A 12364-nucleotide genomic window follows, 5' to 3' on the forward strand; every position below is an offset into this window, starting at 1 on the left:
ACCAAAACATCAAAACATGCAGCGAAATGCGTCATTTGCATCAACATCCAATGCCACCTGAAATGTGCTGGGGGTCGCCCGCAAGTGTTGCCATGCTCCTGCGACCAGAGTGCATGCCCACAACTTACTAACCCTATCCTGTATGTCTTTGGAATGTGGGAGGAAACCAGAGCACCTGGAGGAATCCCATGTGGTCATGGAGAGAATGTAGAAATTGCACCCACTTACATTCTGATGCACCATCAATAACTCACTCTGAGACGTAAGAAGCGAGATATCGGCTTTTATTGACTGGAAGAATGAACAACACTACATCCTGGAGAATGAGGCCGGGCTCAGGCCTCAATCGCCTTTATACAGGGGTCTGTGGGAGGAGCCACAGGAGCAGTCCAGACAGGTATATGTAGTTCATCACACATTCAGTGGGTGGAAATGAACCCTGATCTTACAGATGTCACTGGAAAATGTAAAGCAATGTAACTGCTGCGATACTCTCAAAAAGATGGGGAACGATAGTACTAAAGCAAATGCTCAGTTTGGTCAGTGACCTACTACATAAAACTGCAGCATGCCAACACCTCAAGCTCAACAGACCGGAGGCCCCATATTTTAGAAGCTGAAAATGTACCATTTGGTACAGATCCAGCAATCTGTGTCTAGCGTTGCAGTAGAAGGGGGCAAGCAGGAGCCCAGCATTTGATTCATGGGGGCTGGAAGGAGGGGCTCAGTGGTTTGGACTGAGATTAGAGAAGGTTGGAGGACTGCAGGAGGAAGGACCAGCAGCTGCTGGATCAGGAGAACAGAAAGTGTGGTATACCATTGAAAGGGAACCACCAGCAAGCATGGGGAGGGGGTTAAGGTCAGAATGGGCCAGGGGTTAAGGTGATTCATGCATAGGATGGAAATCGGGTCATTCAGTAAGTCAATCTGCTGATGTGAGGTTTGGGGACAAGGTAGTTTGAGTAGACTTGGCCCAAGGATGTCAGGATGTCAAAATCAGAATCAGAATCAGGTTTATTGTCACCGGCATGTGACGTGAAATTTGTTAACTTAGCAGCAGTAGTTCAGTTTCCCCACATTATAGAGGTGTTGTGTTCCAACAAAATGGTGATTTTCCATTGCTAAATCCTAATTTTCCCCATTGAATCCCATGTTATAAATAGGATGCCTTTAGAGAGGAATATTTTCTCTCAACAGTAATCTATCTGCATATGTGCAGTCTATGAATAAGTAAAGAATTTCTGTTTGTATTATAGGCAGAAAAGAAAGGGTTGTTGTTTTAAGTAACTAAAATGGACATTACAATGTTTGATCGAATGGTTTAAGTATCAATAGAACAGATTGCTTTGTCAGCTTTCAAAGCAAATCTCTTATGTGGCCTCCTGATATGAACCGGCAGCCTGTGACTTTTGTCCTTGGTAAACCAGTTCAGTTCCCTGTATACTTTTTTAGTGTTTATTTTTTCACATAAATTCTGTAAAAGCAAATTGTTAATTTATATATCTGTTTTTATGGAAATAAATGTGAATTCTATTAGGGCAATTTCTGTTATCCAAATGGTTCTAACATGGGTGTACACTATGATTTATCATGAAGATTACTCATTTCAGGACTGATGTGAAGACGACACTGTCTGAGAAATTCCCAAACACAGGTGCCCCAGGATAACACTATTAAGATAACCTGCAATGTTTGAAAAGACACATTGCATAGTGAGTGATGTAATGTGTGTGCGCAATGGGAAAAATGAATTGTGGTGCAAGGCTGGGTCATGGCCAAAAGTATCTGGCTTATTTTCCAAGTGACATTAAATAATTGTTATCATGCTCCGTTCCAAATAAAAATTAATTTTCAATTTTGAAAACTTGATAAAATGCACAGTGCAACTAGGCAATGCTTTCTCAAGCTAGTATAGTATTTCTGTTTTAAAAGAAGCCAGTGAAGGAGATTTTTATAAACTAGGCTTTGATTTTTTTTAAATTAGGAGATTTTAAGATCATTAGTAATTATTCATAGAAGTAAAATGTTAGATATCTGAAATGAAGAAAATTATCGAGAAACTCCAGATAAGGTAACAGATAACAAGTTAATGTTCTTGGGGGATTAATAGACAAAGAGAATTAACCTGTAACGATCAGCGAGTCTGTGTTTGATCCAGTCTACTCCTGGCCTCAACTCCACACTACCTTATCCAGAAGTACTTCTTTTTAACAACTTTATGGCCAATATTTTCCAGAACGGTTTATGAGTAGTGAACGGTTTTTGTGATGGTACCCTGAACTGTCCCCCACAAATCACCCCCACTCTATATTTATCATATATTCCACGATAGCCTGGTGTCAGAAGACTGTTGAACTGCTTTCAATGTCCCAGCTAATCACAGTGGTTCAGAACCTGTGGAAGTAATTTCATTTTTTATATTATGTTATTAGAATAATAAAAACATTATAATTTAAGAAAACAACATAAATATGAGTGTGTATATATATATGAACTGTAATTCGCAGCTTTTATTATATATTGCCAATTGGTAAATATTGGTACCAATGACATAGGTAGACAAGGTGAGGAGGTATTGAAGAGAGATTTTAGGGAGCTAGGTAGAAAGCAGGGTAATAATTTCTGGATTGCTGCCTGTTCAGCACTGAGCTTTAGTCAATGAACAACATCCTGACATAGGTGTTTGTATGGCATCTGTTAGTCTCACGAGACCATGGATCTGCGCCTGGAAAGTCTACTCCAGGGCGCAGGCCTGGGCAAGGTTGTATGGAAGACCAGCTGTTCCCCATTCAGCAAGTCTCCCTCTCCACACCACCGAGGTTGTCCAAGGGAAGGGAAAGAGCCAATACAGCTTGGCACCAGTGTCGTCGCAGGAGTTGCCAGAACAAGGCTGAAGACAGCATTGGACTACCTTAGCGACTCCAGCTCCGGATTTGTCCTCAGGGTTTACTCCTGAAGCCTTTCCCATGAGTGGGTATGGCCGCAAGGCAGCAGAGGTTTGAAATCAGAGATTTCCCTCTCTTAGATGGATTGCCTTCCCAGGCTGACGAGCTCCATCTACCCGAAAGGTGTTGGTATTGTCCAGGTAATCTAAGGTGATGTGAAGAGCCATTAAGAGTGTGTCTGCCATAGAGCTAGTGTGGCGATAGCAAATTGCAGTGGGTCCAGGTCCGTGCTGAAGCAGGAGTTCATTCTAGCCATGATCAACCATCACTGTTACATTTGTTCGCCAAGAGGATGTGATCATGAGGCATACACCTCCACCTCTGCTTTTGAGAGACTTGACAGTCTTATCCTGAGAGTATATAATGACCCCGTCAATTTGAATCGCTGCGTCCTGTACGGATGGGGCTAACCAGAATTCCATGAAACAACGGATACAAGCAGACCTAATGTCTCTCTGATACAGCACCCCTGCTCTGAGATAATTCAATTTTATTTAATAGCTGTAGTTGTAGACATCACTGAATCATGGCTAAAAGAAGATTATAGCTGGGAGCTTAATGTCCAAGGATACACATTATATCAAAAGGACAGGCAGGCTGGCAGAGGGGGCGTTGTCACTCTGTTTGTAAAAAATGAAACCAAATCCTTAGAAGGAGGTGAGATAGGTTTGGAAGCTGTTGAATCATCATGGATAGAGCTAAAGAACTGCAAGGGTGAAGAGATCCTGATGGGAGTTATCCAAGCAGTAGTAAGAATGTGGTCTACAAGTCAGAAAGGGAGTTAGAGAGACATTTGGATAGGTACATGGATAGAAGGGACATTGAGGACTATGGTCACAGTGCAGGTCAGTGAGAGGAGGCAGTTTAGATGGTTCACCGTGGTCCAGGTATGCCGAAGGGCCTGGTTCTGTACTGTACTTTTCTATGACGCTATGATTCTAACTTGGTCTTTTACTATAGATAGATATTAAAGTATTGAATAACAAACAATTTGCTGGAATAGCTAAGCAGGTGGAATAACATCCATGGTGGAAGGGAGAGGAATTGTCAATGTTTCATGCAGGGTTTTGACCCAGATTGTTGACACTTCCTATCCCCTCACTGATGCAGCTTGACCTGTTGAGTTCCTCTGGCAGATTGCTTTCTGCTCCAGATTCCTCCATCTCCAGTCTCTTGTATCTCCAAAACATGTGAATACCTGCCTCCTTAAGGCTAGCCCAATATTGTCCGTAATCTATTATCCACATCTGTATCCTCAGTATCATTTCTAAATAAAGGGAAACAGCTATCACTCTTCTTGCAATCAGCAAGCTAGAACCAAGTTGTGTTCAAATTTACACTAATTTGATCATGGGAAACTATTAAATGTAAAATCTCCCTCAACCTAGTGCAGTCCGTGATTTAAAGATAGTGATTTATTAATTTGCTTTGCAAAGATATTTCTCTATACATTTAGAACTGTTAAACTGATGCAGTTTTCTGAGACAGATGAATGTGGAAAGAAGATTAGTTGGTGAACAGGAAACAGAGTAAAGATGTAAATAGCTTATTCTGGTTGGCAGGGTATAACTAACGGTGTGTTTCAGGGATCAGTGCTGGTGTCTCAGTGTTTTACAATTTACATAAATGATGGATGAATTTTGTTGATGGCTTGAAGACGGACAGGGAAATAAAAAGTAAAGTGGGCTTAAGGAGGTGAGAAAGGGATCTGGCTTGGTTGAGTGAGCAAGGATCTGACAAATGGAGCATAACATAGGAAATGTGAAATTATCCTCATTAACAGGAAAATTAACGAAGAAGTATTGTTTATTTCAAGGGTACTTGAATACAAAAGTAGGGAGATTTTTCTACAGTCATGGTTGCTGTTGGTGAGATAGGATAACACATTGTTGTCCTTATTTCAGAAACAAATTAATGTGTTGACATTAATTCAGAGGTTCAAATTCATGGTACATTTATACTATATTCAACCTTGAGATTCGTCTCCTTACTGACAGCAACAAGAATCCCAGCAGAATCCTTAAAAAAAAGACTGTCAAACACCCAATGTGCAGGGAAATAAAATCATGCAAACACTAAAAGTAAGCAAATAACATTCAGAACCGAAACTCATGAAAGTGAGTTCATAGCCATGACGCCAGTCATCACTGCAGCCAATCCAGGAGCCCATTAGCTACAGGCCACAGCCTTATTTCAGTACAGAGATGAGTAAAACTTACAGAGCAGCTAACTGAACTGGGCCCCAACGCCTTGACTTTGCCTTACTTCAGTTCCATTACTTCAAATCACCTCCAAGTCCTCTCCAGCAGCCAAACATTGGCTTATTCCCTGCTCTTGGGCCCGAGGCCACCCTCTCGATTTGGCCTGCACATGCCATGCTGCAACTGTGCTGCAATTTTGAGAGTTCAGTTCACACTACAAAAATGCCAGGTCATAGATGTGGTTCTATAGCTCAACTCCAAAAGTGAAGTTACAAGCTGTAGCACATATAATTACGAGAGCAGTAAAACAGCCACAGAAAAATAGTGATATAGCTCAAGTCCCTGAGTGTCATTGTGTCATTGATGGTGCATCCGATGATGTCCTGGAGCCATGTTTCTGCAAAAACAGGCCCGCAGCAGTCCTGATATGTCCTTATCACGTGCTAGTGCAGCCACAGCCGAACACAACTGGGCTTACCTTCTGCCAAGTGAACACTGGAGAACAGCACTGATGGGCGAGGTCAGCTTCAGTGAAAGGGGCCAGTCCCCAACTCAGCATGGGTGCCCACCCACTGCACCATACTACCTCGGCTGTCCTCCCCCCTCGTGGCTGCAGCAGCATCCCTGATGCATGAGGACCTGTTCTGTGCAAAAACTGTGAGGCCTGCATGGTCCATTTTATTATTCTTTACGCTCTGTAAATTGAGTCTCCATTGAAGTGAAGAATGAAGACAGAGATGAGCGAGGACATTATTGATTGTGTACTGTGCACATTCCAAATGGATGATTGTGAAGGAATAAGTGCTGGGAGGCAAAGATTATTGTGCTAGCTGTAAGCAGGAAGAGGAGGATATTTGGTGTGACATCGAGGAAGATCTTCAGAAAACACTGGCTATTGGACTACACAGAGTGAAGAGGAGACTCACGAGAATGTTGTATGGATTGGAGGACTTCAGTTATGGGAAGAGATCAGATAGGCTGGGTTTATTTTGTCCCAGAATGAAGGAGCTGGGAGGTGACCTAATAAGGTAGATAGATACTTTTTTGATCTTTACATATTTTTAAGAAAATTGCAGTGTCACAGTAGCATTACAAGTGGACAGATATACAAATCGTAGAACAGAAGTAAGAAGGAATAAAAAAATAAGTTACTTCATACAGTCTAACAGGAGGGGGTCATCACTTCCTTGGCTATTGGTTGACTGATTATAGAGCCTAATGGCCGAGGGTAAGAATGATCTCATATAGTGCTCTTTGGAGCAGCACAGTTGTCTTACTCTATTAATAAAATTGCTCCTCTGTTCAGCCAAGGTGACATGCAGAGGGTGAGAAACATTGTCCAGAATTGCCAGGATTTTCTGTAGGGTCTTTTTTTCTATCACAGCCTCCAATGTGTCCAATTTGACTCCTATAACAGAGCCAGCCTTTCTTATCAGTTAATTGAGCCTGTTGGCATCACCCATGTTGATGCCATTGGCCCAGCACACCACCACACAGAAGACTGTGCTGGTGACAACAGACTGGTGGAACGCGTGAAGCAGAGGCCTGCATACTCCAAAAGACCTCAGACTCCTCAGGAAGTAGAGGCAACCTGGCCCTTTGTGTACACAGCCTCTGTGTTGGTGCTCCACTCAAGTCTGTCATCCAGGTGCACCCCCGTACTTGTTGGTCCTCACCACATCCACATCCTCACTACCAATGGTAACAGGGAGCAGTGCAGGTTTAGTCTTCCTAAAGTCCATCACCATCTCCTTTGTCTTATTGATGTTGAGCTTGAGATGGTTCATTTTGCACCATTTGACATAGTCCTGCAGCAGGTATATAAAGGCATTTAAAATTGTCAGAGGCGTAGATAGGGTTGACAGTCAGAACCTTTTTCCCATGTAAAGGGTATCAAAAGCAAGAGGGCATAGGTCTAAAGGCTTTTGAGGAGAAAGTATTTTTACACAGAGAGTGGTTGATATCTGGAACTCACAGCCAGGAATCAGCAGATACAATCTATACATTTAAAAGACACAGATTAAGGACGTAGGGTGAATATTTAAGAGAAAGCTGAGGGGGATCTTCTTCACTCAGAGTGTGGGACGAACTGCCAGCCAAAGTAGTGGATGCAAGTTTGATTTCAACGTTTAAGAGAAATTTAACATGGATGTGAGGGGTATGGAGGTCAGCTCAATAGGACTAGACAGATTAGCAGTTTGGCATGGACTAGATGGGGTGAGGGCCGGGGATTGGGGGCTGTATCTGTGCTGTAGTGTTGTATGACTCCATTTATACAGGCACATAAACAGGCAAAGCATAGAAGGATATGGACCTAGTGCGGGTAAATGGATGGGCGTAGATGAACAAAAAGCTCAGCATGGATATGATGGGCCAAGAGGTTCGTTTCTGTGTTGAGTATAAGAGTTACATGTGCTTGTTGATATACCATGTGATGTCAGGGACAGAATAATTAATATGCTGAAGGAAGTAATGAATGAGAGGTGTCAAGTGCTGCTAAGAGAGCTATGGATGCAAATAGCTATTTTCACCCTCTTGCTTTAATAGGATAATTAAGTCTCCATCTTAATTTACCCCAGGTTTTAAGCAGGGTTGACAATGCCGCTGCTCATTTACCTTATTGCTTCTCCTGTTTTTTTTTTCCTATGCACACTGACAGCCACAATTTCCCACATCACAACAGTGTCTGCACTTCAAAAGTCCTTCATTGACTCTTCAGCACTTGGGTCACTTTCGGAAACCGAAAGTCATGATGTAAATTTAAGTTACTTCTAATTTATGTTCTCTTGGGTAGGTGCTTGTTCCAAAGTCAGAGCTTCCCTTGATAGTAGGGTTCGGTGAAGTCACTTGTCTCCATAATTTCAAAGCGTTAACTCACATTGCCCGATATCTAAACTAGACCGTAGTGGGATCCAGGGAATAACAGAGGAATTCCCAAGTGACCTGAACTAGATATCCTCTCCTTTGTACATATACATGCTCAATTTCTCCAAAGATACATTTAACATTAAATGAGGTGACTTTTTTTTGAATTCTTGCATTGATATATTCCACAATACAGTGAAACAAGAACAGCAACAGTTAGAATCGGAGCTGTGTTGACCAGATGATATAAATATATTGTGTGAAAATATTAACAGCAAATGTAATCTTTCTCAAAATCTTCCCTGACTCAGACTGCATCACATCTGGGGCAGTTTAGTTCAGAGTAGAACCTCAACCTTTGCATTTTCCTATTTACCTTTGTCCAGCATTTCCCTTCCCTGATGCATTTCAAGTGGCCTTTTTAAAATTTTGACTCTAATTTACCAACTGCAATCAAAGTCTTTTACAACACATTGGAATGAAGTGACCTTCTTGAATACCTGGCCAAACTAGTAATAATTTCCTTTTTCATCAGTAACAGAATTAACCATTATTCAATCTATTAATCACATTTTGTGTAGCTATCTCTTTGTTTTATCTTCAAGGACAGCACAAGCTTTTAAAACGAGTTTTGCTTTCACATATTTCTTAGGGAGAATGGAGGATTCTAATGAAGGTGACACAGGCAAGGTTGCCATTTATTGTCCAGGCCTTACTTGTCTTAAAATGGCAATAGAGTTAGGATGAAACAGAGTGGCTTGCCAAATCATTTGAGACTAAACCGTTCCGTGTTTGAAATGTATTCAGGTATACACCAGCTCAAGTAAGGACATTTTGAAACAGTTGTCCTTTAATTTGCCTATCACCCCTCTTCACATGGACCAACTGATCACTTTCTAGTTCTTGCTCCTTACCCTCACCTTATTAGACTGGTTCCACCCCTCTATCTTTCAATCCAGTAGTAAGATCTCAACCCAAAACATTGACTGTCCTTTTCCCAGCCTGCAAAAGTCCAAATAAACTTATATATGTCATGATATATGACCCTGAGATTCATTTTGGAATGTGGGCATTCAAAGTAGATACAAAGAAACACAATAAAACGATACACAAAGATGGGCGAACAACCAATGCGCAAAATGTGACAAATTGTGCAAATACAAGGAGAAAAACAAAGTAATAATAGTAAATATATAAGTAGTAGATAGCACTGAGAACCTGAGTTGTTGAGTCATTGAAATCGAATCCATAGCTTATGGAATCAGTTCAGTGATGTGGTGAGTGAAGTTACCCACACTGATTCAGGAGTTTGATGGCTGAAGTGTAACTGTTCCTGATCCTGGTAGTATGAGGCTTAAGGCTCCTGTATAACTTCTTTTCCTCTACAGTTGCTACCTGAATTACTGAGTTATCCAGCATTTTGTTTGTGCACCTTTCATCATCCACCTGACACACACGATCACTTTACAATTTTCAGACAAAACTTTAAATCAACATCATGTCTGCTGTTTCATGTGAATGTTTCATGCTGGTTCTATTATGAATTTGAGCCGAAATGTCATCCCCTGTGTCTTGATTTAATTTATACTTAAATCAAAAGCACTTAATCAGTATCAACTTGATATCTTTGTGTGAGCATGTCTGTCATGAAAAGCTGTTTCTTATCCATTGTTATAATGGAAACCAAGCCTCAGAAATACCTTCCTGGCAAGAAAGCTTTTTGCAACATTTTCTGTTACCAGTAAAAATAAAGACTGGAATTTACAGAAGTTGCTGGAGATATTCAACAGGACAGCCAGCATCTAAGATATTTAATCAGACCTTTAATACCAGAGTGCATGCATTTAAGGTGAGAACAGATAATTTCAAAGAAGATGTGGGAAGCAAGTTTATTTTACACATGGTGGCGGTGGGTGCCTGGAATGTGCTGCCTGGGGTGGTGCTAGAGTCAGATACATTAGGGAATTTTAAGAGACCTTTAGATTACCACATGAATGTGAAGAAAATGGAAGGATACGGACATTGTGTAGGCAGAAGAGATTAGTATAGTTGCCTATTTGATTACTAATTTAATTGGTTCAACATAACATTGTGGGCTGAAGGGCCTGTTCCTATGCTGTACTGTTCTATGTTGTGTTTTTTTTTTGAGATGCAGCACGGAATAGGCCTTTCTGCACTTTGAGCCACGCCAAACAGCAAACCCTAATTTAACCCTAGCCTAATCTCAGAACAATTTACAAAGATGAGGTACCCACAACCAGTATGCCTTTGGATTGTGGGAGAAAACCGGAGTACCCGGAGAAAACCCACACAGTCACAGGGAGAATGTACAAACTCCTTACAGACAGCAATGGGATTGTATGTTCTAAAAAGAGAGGAACCAAGTTACTTTATTCAAAATTGCAGAGAAGCTTTTTTATCAGTTTATAACCATCACTACCATGATTTCACTCTATCAATTGCATTGCCTTTGTCCTAGCTATCCCTTCCCATCCTCTCTTCCTACTTCCAATTTTTTTTAAATAAGATTTTCTTTGTTGATTTATTGGTATTAGTTTTCATTGTTACTAGTCAACCAAGTTCTTAAAACATGGATGCACTGTCAAATATATGATGTGCTCTCTGCTGATGGTAAATGCACGTCAGAATAAACAATTATAGATATATCCTAATAGGTGTAGACCCATGGCATAGCACTGGCATTCTCATTGGGGAAACTACATGAAAAAAGGAACTGTGCAGAAAATGTAACTGGAATTGATTCTTTCTTTGTTATTTTCACTCTCTGCACATGATACTTTTCTTTGCTCATCAAAGCTAAGTACTTTTAAGGAATACTAAAATGAGAATAACCTTTGGCAACATAAGAGACAGCAGATGTTGAAATCTGGCTCAAGGTGTTGGAGGAGCTCAGTGGGTCAGACAGAATCAATGGAGGAAGTAGACTGTTTCAGGTTAAGGCCATTCTTCACTCTGGTACAACATATTCCATCATCTTCAGCTGTTTGTCACTTCCACCTCCCGGTTTTTCATATTAATCCCCTTCTTCACCTCCTCCCTCATCTACTTATCAATCCCCTCACCTGATCCCACCAATCACCTGCCAGCTCTTACTCCTCCCTTCCCTTCATTTTTTTTATATTGGCTTTCTCTCCTCTTTATTTCTGTCCAAATGAATGTCTCAACTTGAAACATGACTGATCATTTCCCTCTATGCATTGCTGCCTGACCTACTGAGTTTCTAGAGTGCTTTGCATGTTGGGAAAATTCTTTGCCTCAGAGAGTACAAGATCTTCACCCAAGGAACAAAATACTGCCAAAAGCAGTCTCCCAATGTCTTTCACAAGTTTCATAGCTTGTACCTCTTCCCTCCCCACCTTATTCTGGCTTCCATCCCCTTCCTTCCAGTTCTGATGAAGAGTCTTGGCCCAAAACATCGACTGTTTATTCCTCTCCGTTGATTCTGCCTGACCTGCTGACTGCCTCCAGCATTTTGTGTGTGTTGCACAAGTTTCGAAAGTTACCATTACCATTACAGATTTTTCAACTACAGGAGCACCATATTATGTTGTATTTGAACTCAAGCATACTTGTTCAATCTTGTCATAAAAAGCAATTCACTAATGTGCATGTACACACACAACCACCCCTAAGCAATGTTGTAAAGCCTTCACTGAATGTTTTAGACTCAGTGTATAGAACAACAAACTAATAACTACTAACATATTTGTTAGATATATTCATGATCGTCCATATTAGATACTCAATAATAAGTCTGGTATTATTATACTTAATAATAATTAGACTAATTATAAATGTCATTTGTGTGATTTGGAAGGGACTGGGCTTTGATAATGTAAATTGGCTGGGGCCATTATGATAGAGCTGATAGAAGTTTAGCCTTGCAATGATTTGGAAGTCCAGTAGAAGTAACACAGATCTGGTTCAGATCACTCGAGGGAGGGAATCAATTTTGTGAGGGGAGATTTTGGCATTGCAAAAACTGTGTTATTAGTTGGTTGCACCAAACCGCAAGTCATTGCTGAAGTATGCATTCAGTGCTCTCATTTGCAACCCAATAGCTTGCTCGTATGATGAGGCATAGTACTATATTCTGGCTTTAGCTCATCTTAGTACATTAAAGTCACAGATCTGTACAGCATAACAATGTGCCCTTCACTGCCAGGTATACACTCAACAAGAATATAGTTCATGAAAGACTCACTTGCCTTTCCTCAACCATGTTCATTACTAAATCATCTAAGTACACCTGCGAGAGAAGGCTTGTGTTCATGCTTTGCCCTTTTAAATACCATGATATTATCCAGGTAGCCTATGAAACCCAGCAGGCCA

The 12364-nt window shown here is 40.9% G+C and overlaps 1 protein-coding gene across 1 annotated transcript in view; it reads left to right on the forward strand.

The window, feature by feature from the left end:
* cdh13 (cadherin 13, H-cadherin (heart)) overlaps positions 1-12364 on the forward strand; it is a 1114993-nt gene that overhangs the window by 950145 nt on the left and 152484 nt on the right. The gene's annotated exons all lie outside the window — the stretch shown is intronic.

The sequence above is a fragment of the Hemitrygon akajei genome, chromosome 17 (genome assembly GCF_048418815.1).
Source record: "Hemitrygon akajei chromosome 17, sHemAka1.3, whole genome shotgun sequence".
NCBI lineage: Eukaryota > Metazoa > Chordata > Chondrichthyes > Myliobatiformes > Dasyatidae > Hemitrygon > Hemitrygon akajei.